Source organism: Schistocerca nitens, chromosome 1 (genome assembly GCF_023898315.1).
Source record: "Schistocerca nitens isolate TAMUIC-IGC-003100 chromosome 1, iqSchNite1.1, whole genome shotgun sequence".
Lineage (NCBI taxonomy): Eukaryota > Metazoa > Arthropoda > Insecta > Orthoptera > Acrididae > Schistocerca > Schistocerca nitens.
In genome coordinates, this window is record NC_064614.1 from 48,591,697 (window position 1) to 48,613,298 (window position 21,602).

Here is a 21,602-nt window from a genome sequence, read left to right on the forward strand (position 1 = left end):
TTTGTGGAGATGTCAATGTTGACATATAGATATGAGAAAGATTGGTGAATGGATACATTACTCTCTTTCCTTTTGTCTTTTCTAATCATTCCTTAACCTGGCTACGGTAAATATATAATATTCCAAACCTCTGTCATAGCGCCGCATTACAATTGATTCATCAACATTTAATTCACAGTATGTTCCTGAAATAATACTGAAGAGAGATTGGAAAAAATTTAATTGAATCTGTGGCATCATTAACAGAGGAGGAAAAGGCCTACAGTTACTCCAAAAATGTGAACGAATAGACCCTGAATGGGTTTCCAAGTTCTACAATGGATCGAAGGATGACCTATGCCATATCACATCTATAATCTAGGTTTAAATTAAGTTTCACAAGAGAGAAAACTATCAAAATGGTCTACAGTGACCCTCAATTATCTTTAATTACTTATCTAACTTGTAAATTACAGTGGCTGATGTGGCTTCTCAATAACTATATAACAGAAAAATCATCGCATTTCAGAATCCATACTCGCTTGTGTGGGAATCTCTAACTGGCCCTGATCGACACTGAACTTGTCAGGTTTTTTGGATTTATTTCATCTTACGTTTTCTGCTATTCCGAGAATGTTTATCTACGAGTCGTAAGGGGAGAAGTCTTTCATTGATCCGTAATTTTCTTTTTGTACAGAATTTTTTACTTATATTCAGGCAAATATTTTAATTTCTTAGTTTAGACCCTAATATGGCTCCACAAGCTCTTCGCAAACACACGTGAATCAGATTCCTAGCAAAACTGTTTTCCATTCTACTCCAATTTCTATTCGTAACCACCAGACGCATGCGCCTACATTGTTACGATGACGTATCAGGTAAAATAAATACTGCACGAGAAACACGTACAGAACATAATCCATCCACTGAGTGCTCAGTTGCTGGTAACCATTTTTAGTCTCGTAGTTATTAGGGATCCAATCCTGACTGTATTTCGTTACACATGAAGGATCGACCGACAAGCAAATAGATGTTTTCACGTTAAAACCTTCATGTTCTTATCTATAATACCGCACCATGGTCACTGGAAGCCGTGTCGCCCTTTGCCAACGGTGCCATTTAGATGTGATGTGGAGGAAAATGTGGTCAACACATCGCTCGCCCAGCCGTTTACAGCTTTCCGAATCCTAGAGTCGCGATTTGTCACTCAAGGATCTCCTCAGTTGTCCTAACTACGACGAATTCTCGAACCCCCTCCGTCCTAATCACTCCTCTGAATAAAAAATCTTTGGCAGTTCCTTGACTTGAACCTGGGTTCTCCAAAAGCTAGTCTGGCACGCTGACCACTCAGCTACGTAGGAGGAGAATGTCTTAAATAGCCGCTTTGAATTCCACCTTATACGTTTATTTTCCGTCCCAGAAAACCCGCATGGAGATGATATAAAGATTAATGGCAATGCGTAAGTACATATGAATGCTCCGCACATTCCTTGAAACGTTCCTGTAGCTGAAAGAGAAGCTACATCTATATCTATTTTGTGCGTCGACGCCCCTCTCAGTTAACCCTTCCCGATTTATCTGGTGCAAGCAGAGAATAATAATGGTGACGACTTTCTTAGTAGTGAAATGTAGCCGAACACAGATTTTAATAAGCTGAGGAAAATGAACAAGTTGGTATTGTAAGCAAACATCCATTAATTTGATGTGGCGAAATAGATCTGCCATTAATGAGAATTAATTAGGTCAACAGAAGGCCATCAAGGTGGGCTGTGAATGCCGGAACGAAGGTCACTAAAAAGAGCCTGTTAACGTGCTGCTATCTTGGGTTTTTTTTGTTTTTCAACTTGGGTTCGTACATTTATTTATCGATGTGGTGAGCCTTGGCTTTAACTGACTTATTCACTAGTCACGCGTGCTTCCACTATTAAATTTTGAATTTATAATTGTAAAGAGTTTACTTGTTGTAGTAACAGACTGCTGGTCAAGTGCACATAATTCTGTAATCACAGTACCTTACCAGTCTCCAAACAGCTCTCTACCACTTCAATGATAACCATGCCATGGCAGAATGATTTGTTGACATTTCATTTTTACAATGTTTTTCATGGCATTCACATTTACAGTAATTTCATTGAAATTCCATTTTTGCAAACTTTTCACTGACTTTTAAATAAAGTGTACTTGGTACATAGCTGTCTTACAACTTACCGTCTTTGCTCAAATTATTCATATTTACATAAATGATTTACTGTGTAGATAAAACAATGCTTGAAGACCAGTCTTATACACTACAGAGTCAAAGAAACCGGTACACCTGCCTAATGTCGTGTAGGACCCCCGCCATCACGATGAACTGCCGCAACACGACGTGGCACGGAGTCTACTAATGTCTGAAAAAGCGCTGGAGGGAACAGACCCCACGAATCCTGCAGCGCTGTCCATAAATCCGTAAGAGTACGAGAGGATGGAGGTCTCAAAATTTTGTACATGGCTGCACGTACAGAGACCGTGTATAGTTACAACTGAAAGAAAACAGCCCTCGGTCAATATTTTTAACGAATTAACCGCGTTTCAACACTGCTATGAGTGTCTTCCTTAGAATTTAAATCGAAGAGTGGTCTATAACATGGTCACAGAATTATGACTAAAAACGTATGATATAGAGTATCAGTACAGAATCATTGTGAAAGATTGTTAGTACCTACACTCCTGGAAATGGAAAACAGAACACATTGACACCGGTGTGTCAGACACACCATACTTGCTCCGGACACTTCGAGAGGGCTGTACAAGCAATGATCACACGCACGGCACAGCGGACACACCAGGAACCGCGGTGTTGGCCGTCGAATGGCGCTAGCTGCGCAGCATTTGTGCACCGCCGCCGTCAGTGTCAGCCAGTTTGCCGTGGCATACGGAGCTCCATCGCAGTCTTTAACACTGGTAGCATGCCGCGACAGCGTGGACGTGAACCGTATGTGCAGTTGACGGACTTTGAGCAAGGGCGTATAGTGGGCATGCGGGAGGCCGGGTGGACGTACCGCCGAATTGCTCAACACGTGGGGCGTGAGGTCTCCACAGTACATCGATGTTGTCGCCAGTGGTCGGCGGAAGGTGCACGTGCCCGTCGACCTGGGACCGGACCGCAGCGACGCACGGATGCACGCCAAGACCGTAGGATCCTACGCAGTGCCGTAGGGGACCGCACCGCCACTTCCCAGCAAATTAGGGACACTGTTGCTCCTGGGGTATCGGCGAGGACCATTCGCAACCGTCTCCATGAAGCTGGGCTACGGTCCCGCACACCGTTAGGCCGTCTTCCGCTCACGCCCCAACATCGTGCAGCCCGCCTCCAGTGGTGTCGCGACAGGCGTGAATGGAGGGACGAATGGAGACGTGTCGTCTTCAGCGATGAGAGTCGCTTCTGCCTTGGTGCCAATGATGGTCGTATGCGTGTTTGGCGGCGTGCAGGTGAGCGCCACAATCAGGACTGCATACGACCGAGGCACACAGGGCCAACACCCGGCATCATGGTGTGGGGAGCGATCTCCTACACTGGCCGTACACCACTGGTGATCGTCGAGGGGACACTGAATAGTGCACGGTACATCCAAACCGTCATCGAACCCATCGTTCTACCATTCCTAGACCGGCAAGGGAACTTGCTGTTCCAACAGGACAATGCACGTCCACATGTATCCCGTGCCACCCAACGTGCTCTAGAAGGTGTACGTCAACTACCCTGGCCAGCAAGATCTCCGGATCTGTCCCCCATTGAGCATGTTTGGGACTGGATGAAGCGTCGTCTCACGCGGTCTGCACGTCCAGCACGAACGCTGGTCCAACTGAGGCGCCAGGTGGAAATGGCATGGCAAGCCGTTCCACAGGACTACATCCAGCATCTCTACGATCGTCTCCATGGGAGAATAGCAGCCTGCATTGCTGCGAAAGGTGGATATACACTGTACTAGTGCCGACATTGTGCATGCTCTGTTGCCTGTGTCTATGTGCCTGTGGTTCTGTCAGTGTGATCATGTGATGTATCTGACCCCAGGAATGTGTCAATAAAGTTTCCCCTTCCTGGGAAAATGAATTCACGGTGTTCTTATTTCAATTTCCAGGAGTGTATATGTCACGTATAAAATAATAAATATGCCAAAACGGCATTAGTCACAAAGATATTTAAGGTAAAAAATTGTGATGGCGAGCCACTAAGGGCTGCTCGTTACTTACGCCGCTCTTCTGAACAGCACTTAGCAAGGCATCTCAGATACGCTTCATAATGTTCATGTCTGGTGAGTTTGGTGGCCTGCGGAAGTGTTTAAACTCAGAAGACTGATCCTGGAGCCACTCTCTAGCAATTATGGTCGTGTGGGGTACTAAATTGTCCTGCTGGAATTGCCCAAGTCTGTTGGAACGCACAATGGACATGAATGGACGTAGGTTATACATAACCGTACACGTCCATCTGCTCGATACAATTCGAAACGAGACTCGTCCGATCAGGCAACATGCTTCCAGTCTTCAACAGTCCAAAGTCGGTGTTGACGGGCCCAGGCCAGGTGCAAAGTTTCGTGTCGTGCGGACATCGAAGGTATACGAGTGCCCCTTTGGCTCCGAAAGCTCACATCGATGTTTCGTTGAATGGTTCGCCCGCTGACACTTGTTGATGTCACAACACTGAAATCTGAAGCAATTTGTGGGAGGGTTGCTCTTCTGCCACGCTGAACGGTTCTCTTCAGTCGTCGTTGGTCCCGTTCTTGCAGGAACTTTTTCCGGCCCCGGCGATGTCACAGATTTGAAGTTTTACCGGTTTCCTGATATTCATGGTACACTCGTGAAGTTGTTGCACGGGAAGACTCCCACTTTACCGCTACCTCAAAGATGCTGTGTCCCATCGCTCCTGCGCCGACTAGAAAGCCACGTTCAAACTCCCTTAAACCTTCATAACCTGCGATTGTAGCAGCAGTAATCTATGTAACAACTGCGCCAGACACTCGTTGTCTTATATAGGCTTTGCCGACAGCAACGCCCTGTTCTGCCTGTTGACATATCTCTACATTTGAATACTCATGCCCATACCAGTTTCTTTCGAGCTTTAGTGTAAGTTTCACGTAACGGGTTTCTTCCCTAAATTCAGTTTCTTTAAAAACGTGGTCACTGTTTATAAATTAAGGACATCTCAACCAATACAGTAGTGTGCTATCGTGTGACTTACTGTCAAAAACTTTCGTAAGTAGCTATATGCTTTAGCAGAATTAAAAGAAAAAGTATTGTGTCATAAAAAATTTCCTTATTTGCCGAAAATATTGTGTCACTTTACCACTGGCTTGAAATTTTAAGAGGTCCTTCAACAATCCGTCAAACTTCCACTGTTTAACATAACATATTCTTTTTTTAAGCTATCAAAAGAAGTTTCCAGTTACATGTTTCTTATAGTGTGTCGGTCTCTGAGTTCGTTTATATGCTTCTTCAGTAGCACTTTCTCTGCTTGTCGTCTGTCATATTGTGCTTTCAGGTTTTTGAACGTGGAAAACAATACTGTGGTCATCATAAGCGGATACAAAAAAATGGCTCTGAGCCCTATGGGACTTAACATCTGTGGTCATCAGTTCCCTAGAACTTCGAACTACTTAAACCGAACTAACCTAAGGACATCACACACATCCATGCCCAAGGCAGGATTCGAACCTGCGACCGTAGCAGTCACGCGGTTCCAGACTGAAGCGCCTAGAACCGCACGGCCACACCGGCTGGCTAAGCGGATACACTAGGCACTTAAAGAATAACATCCACCGTAATATTAGAATAATAATTTCACTGCATAAAAATAGAAATTATCGATATCAGTATGATAAGACCATCGAGACAGTTAAGTTATAGATTTACTATGCTATACTGATAACTCAATAATAGCACTGACTTGCAAATCGTCGAAAATTCGCTTTCTGGGTAGTGGTCGTAAGATTTTATCTTTTATTTGTAAATAAAATGGAAAGGTTGGTGTTGACTTAGGCAGAAAGCCCCTCCGGTCATTGGTCTGTAACGTACATTTCCCTAGTTGGATAGCAGTTGTCTCCTTTTATGTTTACAACTAAAAATTATGTTAGCTCTTTGCCTTTAAAGGATACCTGTAATTACTGAAACCCAAATTACTTTCTTGGATTTATCTTACGAACAATTACAATTGCAGTAAACTAATTCAGTCTTTAAAAAAAAACATTAAAAATATATGTCGTACTTTAGTTATACTAATATACCTCCTTGTAAATATCGTTGCGATTTGTCCAAGCGAATGCTGAAGACATTGGAGGCATATTAAATATTCATATTTTGTTACACATACATATTGCAGAACTAAATATTGACTAACTGAAATCCGTTAGAAGATCTTGCATGGTGGATATGATCTCATCATCTGTCGGGTCTGCCATACAGAGTCTCCGGTAATAGTCAGTGATATAATCCTTTATTTCCAGCTGAGTCGTCAAGAAGCTGCCATCTTCCGTTTTCAATTCACTGATCAGTTTATGTCTTGCTCGTCGGTTCTCTCTGCCGAGGTGGAACGAGGATGGATGTTCATCGGAAGTACTGTTGGTGTCTCTAGAGCGGATTTTGGGACCTTCCTTTTGTTTCCGTTTCAGTAGTAACAACTTTGCCTAAATCCTTTTAATTTGTACGATAATTCCGTGCGTGACAGACGTTTCGGAGTATAAATCACGTAGGCATCTAAAGTAAAATTCAAAGGTCTCCTTTTGCAAGAGGCTCCTGGCGTAGCTATAGGCCTTCAAGCACCAAATAAGTCGAGGCTTCGTATAGTGGCACCACCACATCGTGACAGACGGAAAAGTAGCCTGTCTTTGTAGGCTCGATTCCCAGACCTCCTGCTACTGTTCTCGTAGCCCTTGCTCTCGGAGGATGTCTACATTTAATTTCCACTCTGTTTTGCCACGGAGTGTTTTCTGTCTGGTCATACGAATGGTACAGTGGTAGGCGGAGTGGTCAGAGAAACATATTGGCCACGTTTCCGTTGCCGATATTTGCCCCCTCAAAGTTTTCCCCACATAGATCCCATCGATGCGGCTGGCAGTTTGTGCGGTGTAATACGTAGAGCAGCTTTGGTCCCCATGTAGTATTTCCCATGTGTCCTCCAGTTCGAGCTGACGCACTGTTTCTGCGAGAGTTGGACAACGATTAAAATTCGGCCTTTGAACTTTAGGCTTTAAAACGCAGTTGAAGTCACCCCCAAGTACCACGTGTTCTGGATTCCGTATAACAGGTCAGTAGCAAAGAACTGGGCTCTGCGCACTCTATTTTGATTACCAGAAGGGGCGTTGATGTTTATAAATCGTATACCGTGAATTAGACACGAAATGCCTCTCCCGTTTTCCAGTAGTTCGACGTCAGAGATGGTCACTCCCTCTTTGATTAGGAAAGCCGTACCGGAGGAGCTATCCGGAGTGGTGTTTGTTACCACATCGTAGTCAGGAATGTCTAGGTGAAGGTTGTCGTCCACCTCCTGCAGCATCACAATATCCGCGTCACAGTTGTAAATGTAGTGGCGAAGACTGTACAGCTTCTGAGTCGAGGTAATTTTATTGATATTTAACGTGGCTAACTTGTAGTCCTGAAACGGAGGAGGCATTTTCAGCTAGGGGTGCGAAGTCTTAATACAAGTATGGAAGGGAGACGTCGTGTGGGGCGGCTGGTGGAATAATTGTTGTTATATAAATGTTCCTATTATTTATGCTGTCTTTTGCCGTTCTCAACACTGGCTCTCTAACTAGAATATTGGCAACCAGAAAGTGATTAGCAAAACGTGAAGCCTGTAATTAGAATTCCTGGTGCCCACTTCATCTGAGAAATAGACTTATAGCTACACCTTATAGCTCTGAGGAATTAGGAGATTGTCTGGGATTCATAATCAAAAACGATCCTGTAAAAACGTTCGCTATATTCTGAAAGTCACAGATCAAAAAAAGGAATCAACACAACCCAACTATTTTCAAACCTTTCTCACGCAAACGTGGTGCAGTTTGGTTCGCAGGAGAACTTCTGTAAAGTTTGGAAGGTAGGAGACGAGATACTGGCAGAAGTAAAGCTGTGAGGACCGGGCGTGAGTCGTGCTTCGGTAGCTCATATGGCAGAGCACTTGCCCGCGAAAGGCAAAGGTCCCGAGTTCGAGTCTCGGTCGGGCACACAGTTTTAATCTGCCAGGAAGTTTCATATCAGCGCACACTCCGCTGCAGAGTGAAAATCTCATCCTGGGATCATGGTGCAGTTTGCTCGGCATTCTTGTGGGCTATCCTCCTTTTCTTATGTTTCTTCGGCGAACTGCCTCGCCTTCCAGACCAGTTCAGAGTCTAATGCGCTGATGCAACTATAACTGTCCAAATTAAATGTTTAAGTGAATGCTCGCCATAATTTGATGATAATGTCCATCAAACGCCACGCTAAATAATGGTAGAATGTTTGTCCCGCGGCGGCACGTGAAAATACGACATACGCAAACTGAAGATAGATCATTAAAGTTATTCCAGAATTAACACCGCACTCGAAAATGATTTCTTGGTTACGCGTATCCCGAGTAACTTATTACGGCATTCGAGGCTGTTTATAGCAATGATACCGATGCGACGCGACTCCCGGCACAGGTGGCGTGCTATTCAGTGTCTGGAGAGAACTGGGGCCTTACTTCCTCGCGCAGCGTTCTTATATACAGGGTGTTTCAAAAATGACCGGTATATTTCAAACGGCAATAAAAACCAAACGAGCAGCGATAGAAATACACTGTTTGTTGCAATATGCTTGGGACAATAGTACATTTTCAGGCAGACGAACTTTCGAAATCACAGTAGTTACAATTTTCAACAACAGATGGCGCTGCGGTCTGGGAAACTCTATAGTACGATATTTTCCACATATCCATCATGCGTAGCAATAATATGGCGTAGTCTCTGAATGAAATTACCCGAAACCTTTGACAACGTGTCTGGCGGAATGGCTTCACATGCAGATGAGATGTACTGCTTCAGCTGTTCAATTGTTTCTGGATTCTGGCGGTACACCTGGTCTTTCAAGTGTCCCCACAGAAAGAAGTCACAGGGGTTCATGTCTGGCGAATAGGGAGGCCAATCCACGCCCTCTCCTGTATGTTTCGGATAGCCCAAAGCAATCACACGATCATCGAAATATTCATTCAGGAAATTAAAGACGTCGGCAGTGCGATGTGGCCGGGCACCATCTTCCATAAACCACGAGGTGTTCGCAGTGTCGTCTAAGGCAATTTGTACCGCCACAAATTCACGAAGAATGTCCAGATAGCGTGATGCAGTAATCGTTTCGGATCTGAAAAATGGGCCATTGATTCCTTTGGAAGAAATGGCGGCCCAGACCAGTACTTTTTGAGGATGCAGGGACGATGGGACTGCAACATGGGGCTTTTCGGTTCCCCATATGCGCCAGTTCTGTTTATTGACGAAGCCGTCCAGGTAAAAATAAGCTTCGTCAGTAAACCAAATGCTGCCGACATGCATATCGCCGTCATCAATCCTGTGCACTATATCGTTAGCGAATGTCTCTCGTGCAGCAATGGTAGCGGCGCTGAGGGGTTGCCGCGTTTGAATTTTGTATGGTAGAGGTGTAAACTCTGGCGCATGAGACGATACGTGGACGTTGGCGTCATTTGGACCGCAGCTGCAACACGGCGAACGGAAACCCGAGGCCGCTGTTGGATCACCTGCTGCACTAGCTGCGCGTTGCCCTCTGTGGTTGACGTACGCGGTCGCCCTACCTTTCCAGCACGTTCATCCGTCACTTTCCCAGTCCGGTGAAATTTTTCAAACAGATCCTTTATTGTATCGCTTTTCGGTCCTTTGGTTACATTAAACCTCCGTTGAAAACTTCGTCTTGTTGCAACAACACTGTGTTCTAGGCGGTGGAATTCCAACACCAGAAAAATCCTCTGTTCTAAGGAATAAACCATGTTGTCTACAGCACACTTGCACGTTGTGAACAGCACACGCTTACAGCAGAAAGACGACGTACAGAATGGCGCACCCACAGACTGCGTTGTCTTCTATATCTTTGACATCACTTGCAGCGCCATCTGTTGTTGAAAATTGTAACTGCTGTAATTTCGAAAGTTTGTCTGCCTGAAAATGTACTGTTGTCCCAAGCATATTGCAACAAACGGTGTATTTCTATCGCTGCTCGTTTAGTTTTTATTGTCGTTTCAAATATACCGGTCATTTTTGAAACACCCTGTATAAAGCCGCGGTGCGGACGGCTAAGATAACGCCTGATCAAATCGGCTCTGCCGAATAGTCGCTGGGCTAGTAATGCACCACTTTAAGTTATCGAATAAGTCATTGCTTCCTTTGCTGATGGCCGATGAAGCTCTCAATTTAAATGTGCAATCAGAACACAGGTAAGTAATCATAATAAAAGTCTGACGTGGCTAAGTCAATTATTTTGGGCGATAGAATTAATTTAATTACAGTACACGCGGTAGAAGAGCTCTGAACTTGCCCTTTGGAGATACGCTGTCGCTATAGTTTTATAGTTATTCAATTGAAACTTCTCACATCTTTATGATTATAGCGGATCTCCATTCTACGTAAATTTAAACATCCTTGCCTTATTTATTCGCCTACTTAATCGATCTTGCTTCCTTAATTTTTAAGACAAAAACCAGAAAATTGTGAATTTCAACTAAAATTTTAATTTGTAATATCCAGAATACTGTTTCTACTAAATTATGAAAAAGGAATCTAAATAAAATTTTTAAGTTTCTAGCTCTTTTCTGTTGCGCCAATGATTTTTACAGAAAAACGTCCAAATTTAGAAAATGGTTAAAATTATAGAACTGATATTCAACACATATTGATTTAGTACTACTCCTGACATGCTAGAAACTTTTCAGGTTATTTACTTGATTTTTAAAGTATTGCGCAACATTTATGACGTCAGAGCTAGTTACAGCGGACTGGCTGGCACACAATGGAAAGACTGCTGTGAATTTTATAAGGCGTGAGTAGTCTGCTTCCCTACAGTCGGTGGGAACCATTAATAAGTATCAGAAAAGTAATCAGCGTCCCCTGTCGGAGTTGTTATAGCAGGTCCTGTCCTTTTGAGTTCTTCATCCCTCACAGCTGAGGAAGCACCTTTCGTCGAGCCGACGTTATTCGTTTCAGTGTCCAGTGACATTCCTTCTTCGTCATCTGTCCAGTCGCCAACATTAACTGAGTCCCTCTTGGTGTGTGTGGCTGTCTCAGCCAGACGGAGGTGTGTGGAGCTATCCCTGAAGACTCGCCGTGTAGTCTTTTCCCCTTCAGCGAGAGCGTGGTCTCCGACCTCTGAATGGGGCTTCGTGGTACCTGCCACATCGCTGGTGCCACTCTTTTGCTTCTCATCAGGGTTTCCATTAGGGCATCGGTAAGGTCGCGGGCTATTTTCAAACCTTTCTCACGCAAACATGGTGCAGTTTGCTCGGCATTCTTGTGAGCTATCCTCCTTTTCTTATGTTTCTTCGGCGAACTGCCTCGCCTTCCATTTTCGTCAGCCTCTGGAGATGAAACGCTATCTTGCCCATCAGTTAATCCTGCCGTTTGCGCTGAGACAGGCATCTGTTTGTTGCCAGTGTCCGAATCGTTGATGTTTTCTTGGGATTGTACATCACAGTGAAGGCTGGCCAAATTCGAACCCACTGGCTCGTTAGTTTCCGTTGGAACCTGAGGGGTTACATCAGTGATGTCCTCTGTGGTGGAAGTTTCCATTAGCGTCACTTGGTCGTCGTCCAAGGCGTTGGAAATTGTGTCCACAACTGAATGTTCCACGTTGGCCATGTTAGTGCGGGCTGCCGCCACATATGTCAGCGGTAGTGAAGTCATCGTATTAGCTGGCACGGTGTCTTCTGGTGGCAACTGCGTCACCCTTCGTTGGATACATTGAGCACGAACGTGATCCGTGGCACCGCACCCAGAGCAGGTACGCGGTTGACCGTCATATATGACGATCGCCCTGTATCCACAAATAGTAACGTAAGATGGTATGTGCCTCTGCAGTTCCATTTTAACTGCCGAACACCGTTCAGGACAGGAACCTTAAACGTCGCCCATTTTTCGGCTACATTGTTAACAACTTTACCATAATTTTTGAGCACCGAGTCGATTTCAGCCGCAGGTACTTCAAATGGTAGCTCGAAAGTTCGAAGAGTTCGAAGACCAAATCCTGCATGCAAAACCATAACCTCTCCGATGTTCCCATCAAGGTGCTTAAATTTAAGCTTCCCACTACATGGCTGCAAGATCTGTTCGCAAATATCAGCGGTTTTAAACTTGATGTAGACAACGCTACTAACGATCGACGGGTGTACGCCGATAATATCGTCAAAGGATCGTTTCAGACTTTCCTCAATCCATAATTCCATCTCAAAGGACTTCGGTCGTGCATAGTTGTGATCGAATACAAATTTCAACGTGTATCTGCGCGTTATGTCGTTCATGTTCCGGTTCTAAACATTGTCACACAATAACACGTTATTGTGGCCGCTAGAACAGCGTCTACTCACCATTAAACAGCACACAGCCCGCAGCAGCGAGGACGTAAATACGCCGCGCGTCCGCTCGCCACGGCCGCTGAAGGCCGACTATATCTGAGCCACCGAGGACACAGATGAATAGCGCGACTGCAGGGACTTATCCCTTGCACGCCTCCCGTGACAGCAACACCTGTCGGCAGCTGAGGGCTTCAGTCAGTCATCATTTACTCCAGGGAAAAGCTGCACGGTCATCGACAGTATTCTGTTCTTTCGAGAACAGTTACTGTCTTCATATATATAGTTAAAGGCTACCCAGCCATTGACCTTCGTCTGTGCGAATGCGCACAGGTTGCCCAAACTCTTACGGGAATCGCCAAGGCGTGCGCGAGTAATTAGTGAATGGGCAAATGTCTATAAGGTACATTACATATGTAGAATTGTGGACAGTTGGGAATGTGAGTCTCACGGGAGGCGTGCAAAGGATAAGTCCCTGCAGTCGCGCTATTCATCTGTGTCCTCGGTGGCTCAGATGGATAGAGCGTCTGCCAAGTAAGCAGGAGATCCCGGGTTCGAGTCCCGGTCGGGGGGCACACATTTTCAGCTGTCCACATCGGCGGCTGAAGGTTGTCAGTTAGTCATCATTTATTCCAGGGAAAAGCTGCACGGTCATCAACAGTATTCTGTTCTTTCGAGAACAGTAACTATATATATATATATATATATATATATATATATATACACTAACAACAGAACAGCTAACACTGCAAACACAAACAACAGACGGGGTTCTTGGAAAGTTTTGACTACAAAAAACATGGCTACGATTTAGTGCCAGTTGACGCAGGCAGCGCCTAACTGCTGCCTTGGCGACTCTATGAAACTTTAACTCGGTTACTCACCGTTTTCCAACACCGCAGCACCGGAGACCCTGCATGGAGCTATGTGGGAGGGGGTGGGGGGCGATGCGGGAGGGTCCTATGCCTGGAGAGCCACTTGTGGTGCCATCTGTGGTGTCATCTGCGACGGTGTCGCTGTCATTGGACAATGCAGCCGCTGTAAGGATTTCTTCAGTATGTAAGTAATCCGCCTAAGAGTGAGGGAAGCGTTATCAGAGAGTTTCAGTTGTTAGTTTGCATTGAGCCACAAGGTGTGTCCACCTTCTTGCGCTTTGGCCTCTGCCAAGGCAGACTTTGCGTTGGATGAACGCGCTGCCATCACGCGGGAAGTGCAAGTTTAATCCCGGTCGTGCTGGCGCAGCCACCCTATGGCTGGGCGACGCGTCCGCTATTTATGGATGCAATTAGCTGCTCCCGTAAGGGGGGGGGTGTTGGGGGGAAGGGGGGGGGTGGAGGCGGAGGACGAGGTGAGCATCCAGGACAGCCCCGTAGTTTTCCGATAAAAATTACAAGTTTGCGGTGCTTGCGTGACGGCGACAGCGGTGTCGAGTGCGCAGTATTAATGCGGCGGGTCGCGTGTCGTCTTAATGAAGGGGATTAACTTCAGTACACCCCTGTTATGTAGTTTACCTTTAGAGTTCTGGTTGCAAGAAAGGCCTCAACACGTAGCGCTGCCACAAATCTCGCTGTGACAAGTTGCTAACTATGAAAGGTTGTTGAAAGGAGGCATTTTATTGCAGGTTGAACTTAACCGCTTCTCTCTGAGTGAATCTTCCTACATCTACTACATCTACATCTACATTTATACTCTGCAAGCCACCCAACCGTGTGTGGCGCACTTTACGTGCCACTGTCATTACCTCCCTTTTCTGTTCCAGTCGCGTATGGTTCACGGGAAGAACGACTGCCGGAAAGCCTCCGTGCGCGCTCGAATCTCTCTAATTTTACATTCGTGATCTCCTCGGGAGGTATAAGTAGGGGGAAGCAATATATTCGATACCTCATCCAGAAACGCACCCTCTCGAAACCTGGCGAGCAAGCTACACCGCGATGCAGAGCGCCTCTCTTGCAGAGTCTGCCACTTGAGTTTGCTAAACATCTCCATAACGCTATCACGGTTACCAAATAACCCTGTGACGAAACGCGCCGCTCTTCTTTGGATCTTCTCTATCTCCTCCGTCAACCCAATCTGGTACGGATCCCACACTGTTGAGCAATACTCAAGTATAGGTCGAACGAGTGTTTTGTAAGCCACCTCCTTTGTTGATGGACTACAATTTCTAAGGACTCTCCCAATGAATCTCAACCTGGTACCCGCCTTACCAACAATTAATTTTATATGATCATTCCACTTCAAATCGTTCCGCACGCATACTCCAAGATATTTTACGGAAGTAACTGCTACCAGTGTTTGTTTCGCTATCATATAATCAAACAATAAAGGATCCTTCTTTCTATGTATTCGCAATACATTACATTTGTCTATGTTAAGGGTCAGTTGCCACTCCCTGCACCAAGTGCCTATCCGCTGCAGATCTTCCTGCATTTCGCTACAATTTTCTAATGCTGCAACTTATCTGTATACTACAGCATCATCCGCGAATAGCCGCATGGAACTTCCGACACTATCTACTAGGTCATTTATATATATTGTGAAAAGCAATGGTCCCATAACACTCCCCTGTGGCACGCCACAGGTTACTTTAACGTCTGTAGACGTCTCTTCATTGATAACAACATGCTGTGTTCTGTTTGCTAAAAACTCTTCAATCCAGCCACACAGCTGGTCTGATATTCCGTAGGCTCTTACTTTGTTTATCAGGCGACAGTGCGGAACTGTACCGAACGCCTTCCGGAAGTAAAGGAAAATAGCATCTACCCGGGAGCCTGTATCTAATATTTTCTGGGTCTCATGAACAAATAAAGCGAGTTGGGTCTCACACGATCGCTGTTTCCGGAATCCATGTTGATTCCTACAGAATAGTTTCTGGGTTTCCAAAAACGACATGATACTCGAGCAAAAAACATGTTCTAAAATTCTACAACAGATCGACGTCAGAGATATAGGTCTATAGTTTTGCGCATCTGCTCGACGACCCTTCTTGAAGACTGGGACTACCTGTGCTCTTTTCCAATCATTTGGAACCTTCCGTTCCTCTAGAGACTTGCGGTACACGGCTGTCAGAAGGGGGGCAAGTTCTTTCGCGTACTCTGTGTAGAAACGAATTGGTATCCCGTCAGGTCCAGTGGACTTTCCTCTGTTGAGTGATTCCAGTTGCTTTTCTATTCCTTTGACACTTATTTCGATGTCAGCCATTTTTTCGTTTGTGCGATGATTTAGAGAAGGAACTGCAGTGCGGTCCTCCTCTGTGAAACGGCTTTGGAAAAAGGTGTTTAGTATTTCAGCTTTACGCGTGTCATCCTCTGTTTCAATGCCATCATCATCCCGGAGTGTCTGGATATGCTGTTTCGAGCCACTTACTGATTTAACGTAAGACCAGAACTTCCTAGGATTTTCCTAAAATTGTCTACAAAAATTTCGCAAAAATAATTAATAAACAGCGTAATTCCTAATGTGTATACTGTGCAATTAACTGTACTCAATTATACAAAGACTTAATATGATTTGCTCAACACTGTCCACAAAGTGAAACTAACTGTTTCTACACAAATGCAATGCTACCCCGAATGTAACCAGATTTATGATATAAATACGCATCTGAACGTACAAGGAAATTTGTGACTCTTAACTTTATTTTGACATACATCTTATCTTGAGAAACATTTCTGCATATTTCTCGAAGGTAGCGCACAGCATACAGCAGCAAAGCAACATTAAAAACTGTGACCGAAAATTCTGTACCACGAAGTGCTATGTGCGTACAAAATACACTGAATGACGCTTGGGGACTTTAACTGGTAAGAAATGACGTCTGACAAAATTTAAATGGAACACTACACTCAAAAGGAATGCTTTAAAAATCAACTGAATGTTGAAAAACGTATTTACATAACATGACTTTAAGAAATTACTGTAATTAAATGGTGTCTCATCTTCCTATTAGAGCAACCGACATAGCAATACTACTATCTGAGCTTCGTTACTGCAGTCTCAATAACACAAAACAGTGCTACTCGCTTGCGTGATTGCCTCACCCTCTGAACATTCCAGGCAAAATGAAAAATAATCTCCGTAGCTCTTCTTTCCATAATTGGATCAAAAATATTCATATTTGAGTTCCATCAACCACTTATTACACCCATACAGAAAATTTCCTGATCATTCTTCAAAATACAGCTGAACTTAGAATGCGTGTAGCTTTGTCAGCCCTTTCATCGAGATGTGGGGGAGCAACACGAAGTTTTTTTTTTTTTTAAAGGAATAGAAAAAAATTACTCAGCTTCATGGTTTTGCACTGTGTGAGCTACGCATGTCGATATTTACATAAGAAACAGAATTTACGGAGTGATAACAGTGATCTTGTTTTATATAGTTGTGGAAACAAAACAGTGTGCCGCACGGAGTGACCGCGTGGTTAGAGGCGCTGCAGTCACTGACTGCGCGATCAGTCCTGGCGGAGGTTCGAGTCCTCCCTCGGGCATGGGTGTGTGTGTTGTTCTTAGCATAAGTTAGTCTAAGTAGTGTGTAAGTCTAGGGACCGAAGACCTCAGAAGTTTGGTCCCTTAGGAACAAAACAGTGTAGACACAGAAAATGGTCAAATGCCTGTGAAATCTTATGGGACTTAACTGCTAAGGTCATCAGTCCCTACGTTTACACACTACTTAACCCAAATTATCTTAAGGACAAACACACACACCCATGATCGAGGGAGGACTCGAACCTCCGCCGGGACTAGCCGCACAGTCCATGACTGCAGCGCCTTAGACCGCTCGACTAATCAGACAATTGGACTGGTTATCTGTACATAGATACACAGCCAGCCAGCCTGCAGTCGGCAGAGGTAAAAGCAGAAGTACACAAATATATGTCAGCCATGTTATGGAGTTCACTGCATATACACATAAACAAATACACCTATATATGCCCTAGGTTAAAAAGTCTTTGCCTGGCATGCTGGTCAAAATTCCGTCCCAAATGTTCTCGGTTGGGTCCTGCTACACTCTACTAGACCGCCGGCACGGTAGCACAGCGTATTCGGTCAGAGGGTTAGCCACCGTCTGTAATAAAAAGCTGAGTTAATCGAACGACGATCAACTTGACCAGGCGTCATGGCATGTCCGCAACGAACAAATAGAACGAACAATCACGAACAAAATGAGATAAAAATGCCCCGTGGTCTCAGGGGAGTGTATTTCACGTTACCGGTCCCGGGTTCGAACCCAACCGCTGTTTAAATTTTTAACAAAAATCGTCAGCAATGAGGTCGAAGACTTCCATCATAAGAAGTCACTTTGATTCAAGCAACGGCCTTCTCAAAGAGGGCGGAGGAGAAGATAGAGGTTCAGGACATTCTCTTGTCCCCGGGGTGGGAAACTGCCCCGAAAAGCAGGAGAATCAGCAATATCAACGGCGTGAGGATGCAGAAGGCAATAGAAACCGCCGCATCAAAGACACGTAATGTGTATCCGCTAGACATGTCACCCATAACTGAAAAAGTGTTATGCCGATCTCACATTGGCAAAAGATTCCGGAGTAGTTCTCTATTCGGATCTCCGGGATGGGACTGCCAAGGAGACTGAGTAACAAGGAAAGGATAACGCTCTATGAGTCGGGGCGTGGTAAGTCAGAAGTTTGGAAAGAGAAATGCAAAGGCTGGGTCTATATATAGTGGGGATCCGTGAAGTGAAACGGAAAGAAGAGAAGAGTTTCTGGTCAAATGAGTATAGTTTAAAATCGACAATAGCAGAAAACGGTGTAAAGGGAGGAGGATTCCTTATGAATAGGACGGCAGGGCAGGGAGTGAGTTACTGTGAGCAGTTCAGTGACAGGGTTGCTCTCATCGGAATCGACAGCAAGCCAACGCAGGCAACAATACTCCAGATATAAGTGCCAACGTCGCAAGGGCAAGATTAAGAGATAGAGAAAGTACACGAGGTATTAAGCCGGCGACTCAGAAAGTCAGGGGAGATGAAAAGCTAGTAGTTACGGGGGACTGTATTGTGCTTGTACGGAAAGAAGTAGAAGAAAGAGCTACGGGACAATACGAGGTTGCTAATAGGAATGAGAGACGGGGAAGACTGAGTTCTGCCGTAAATTATACTAGTAATAGCGAATACTTTGTTCAAGAATCACAAGAGGAGGAAGAATACTTGAGAAAGGGCGGGAGGTACGGTGCTGAAAAGTTTCAGTTAGATTATATAATTGTCAGGCAGAGATTTCTAAATAAGATAGTGGACTGCAAGGCACCCATGAGCAGATAGAGACTCAGATCACAATTTAGTTGTGATGAAGAGTAGGCTGAAATTTAAGAGACAGGAACAATTGACGCGCAAAGAAGTGGGATACGGAAGTACTAACGAATGAAGAGATTCGCATGATATTCTCTGAAGTTATGGATACTGCGATGAGGAACTGCTCAGTATGGAGTTCAGTTGAACAAGAATGTGAATCTCTAAAATGGCCCATCAGAAAAGTAGGAAAGAAAAACGTAGGTACCAAGAAGGTAGCGTCCAAAAAACCATGGGTAACAGAAGAAATACTTCAGTTGTGTAAATCGAGGATACAAGAAGACAAGTCACTTAGAAATGAAATAATCAGTAAATGAAGGGAAGCTAAAGTGAAACGGCAGAATGAGAAATATGACGATATCGAATAACAAATGATTGTCTGAAGGACAGACTCAGCACATACAAAAGTCGAAAAATGCTTCGGTGAAATAAAAAGCAGAGGTGGTAACGTGAGTACTGTAATGGGAATTCCACTGTTAAATGCAGGGGAGAGATCTGATTGGTCGAAAGAGTGCACTGAACACATCTATGAGAAGGAAAACCTGTCAGATGAGTGATACAAAAAGAAACAGGACTCGATCTAAAAGATATATGGGTTCCAGTACTTGAAGATCCAGTATTAGAATCAGAATTTAAAAGACCTTTCGAAGACCTTAAATCAAATAAGGTAGAAGGGATTGATAACATTCCATCAGAATATCTAAGATAATCGGGGGAAGGGGCTAAAAAATTACTATTGACGTTGGTGTGTAGAATATATTAATTTGGAGATATACCCTCCGCCTGGCGTTCTTCAGATCGGAGCGTGGAATGTCAGATCCCTTAATCGGGCAGGTAAGTTAGAAAATTTGAAAAGGGAAATGGATAGGTTAAAGTTGGAAATAGTGGGAATTAGTGAAGTTGGGTGGCAGGAGGAACAAGACTTTAGGTCAGGTGAATACAGGGTTATAAATACAAAATCAAATAGGGGTAATGCAGGAGACGGTTTAACAATGAATAAAGCAATAGGAGCCGTGCGGTTAAAGGCGCTTCAGTCTGGAACCGCGTGGCCGCTACGGTCGCAGGTTCGAATCCTGCCTCGGGCATGGATGTGTGTGATGTCCTTAGGTTAGTTAGGTTTAATTAGTTCTAAGTTCTAGGCGACTGATGACCTCAGAAGTTAAGTCACATAGTTCTCAGAGCCATTTGAACCATTTTGAAAGCAATAGGAATGCGGGTAAGCTACTACAAACAGCACAGCGAACGCATTGTTGTGGCCAAGATAGACACGAAGCCCACGCCTACGAGAGTAGTACAAGTCTATACGCCTACTAGCTCCGCAGATGAGGAAGAAATTGAAGAAATGTATGATGAAATAAAAGAAATTATTCAGATAGTGAAGGGAGGCGAAAATTTAATAGTCATGGGTGACTGGAATTCGACAGTAGGACAAGGAAGAGAAGGAAACGTAGTAGGTGAATATGGATTGGGGTTAAGAAATGAAAGAGGAAGCCGCCTGGTGGAATTTTGCACAGAGCACAACTTAATCATAGCTAACACTTGGTTCAAGAATCATAAAAGAAAGTTGTATACATGGAAGAACCCTGGAGATACTGACAGGTTTCAGATGGATTATATAATGATGAGACAGAGATTTAGGAACTAGGTTTTAAATTGTAAGACATTTCCAGAGGCAGATGTGGACTCTGACCACAATCTATTGGTTATGAACTGCGGATTAAAACCGAAGAAACTGCAAAAAGGTGGGAATCTATGGAGATGGGACCTGGATAAACTGACTAAACCAGAGGTTGTACAGAGTTTCAGGGAGAGCATAAGGGAACAAATGACAAGAATGCGGGAAAGAAATACGGTAGAAGAAGAATGGGTAGCTTTGAGGTATGAAGTAGTGAAGGCAGCAGAGGATCAAGTAGGGAAAAAGATGAGGGCTAGTAGAAATCCTTGGGTGACAGAAGAAATATTGAATTTAATTGACGAGAGGAGAAAAATATAAAAATGCAGTAAATGAAGCAGGCAAAACGGAATACAAACGTCTCAAAAATGAGATCCACAGGAAGTGCAAAATGGCTAAGCAGGCGTGGCTGGAGGACAAATGTAAGGATGTAGAGGCTTATCTCACCAGGGTTAAGATAGATACTGCCTACAGGAGAATTAAAGAGACCTTTGGGGAAAAGAGAACCATTTCTATGAATATCAAGATGTCAGATGGAAACCCAGTTCTAAGCAAAGAAGGGAAAGCAGAAAGGTGGAAGGAGTATATAGAGGATCTATACAAGGGCGATGTACTTGAGGGCAATGTTATAGAAATGGAAGAGGATGTAGCTGAAGATGAAATGGGAGATATCATACGGCGTGAGGAGCTTGATAGAGCACTGGAAGACCTAAGTGGAAACAAGGCCCCGGGAGTAGACAACATTCCATTAGAACTACTGACAGCCTTAGAGGAAACAGTCCTGACAAAACTCTACCATCTGGTGAGCAAGATGTATGAGACAGGCGAAATACCCCCAGACTTCAAGAAGAATATAATAATTCCAATCCCAAAGAAAGGAGGTGTCGACATATGTGAAAATTACCGAACTATCAGTTTAATAAGTCACGGCTGCAAAATACAAAGGCGAATTCTTTACAGACGAATGGAAAATCTGGTAGAAGCCGACCTCGGGGAAGGTCAGTTTGGATTCCGTAGAAATACTGGAACACGTGAGGCAATACTGACCCTATGACTTATTTTAGAAGCTAGGTTAAGAAAAGGCAAACATACCTTTCTAGCATT

General features: G+C 44.3%; 1 non-coding gene across 1 annotated transcript; it reads left to right on the forward strand.

Annotated features, from left to right (window-relative positions):
- The first annotated feature begins 13,034 nt into the window (after positions 1 to 13,034).
- On the forward strand, positions 13,035 to 13,108 carry Trnat-agu (transfer RNA threonine (anticodon AGU)). Its single transcript has one exon. It is a non-coding gene; the product is annotated as a tRNA-Thr (tRNA).
- The last annotated feature ends 8,494 nt before the right edge of the window (positions 13,109 to 21,602 follow it).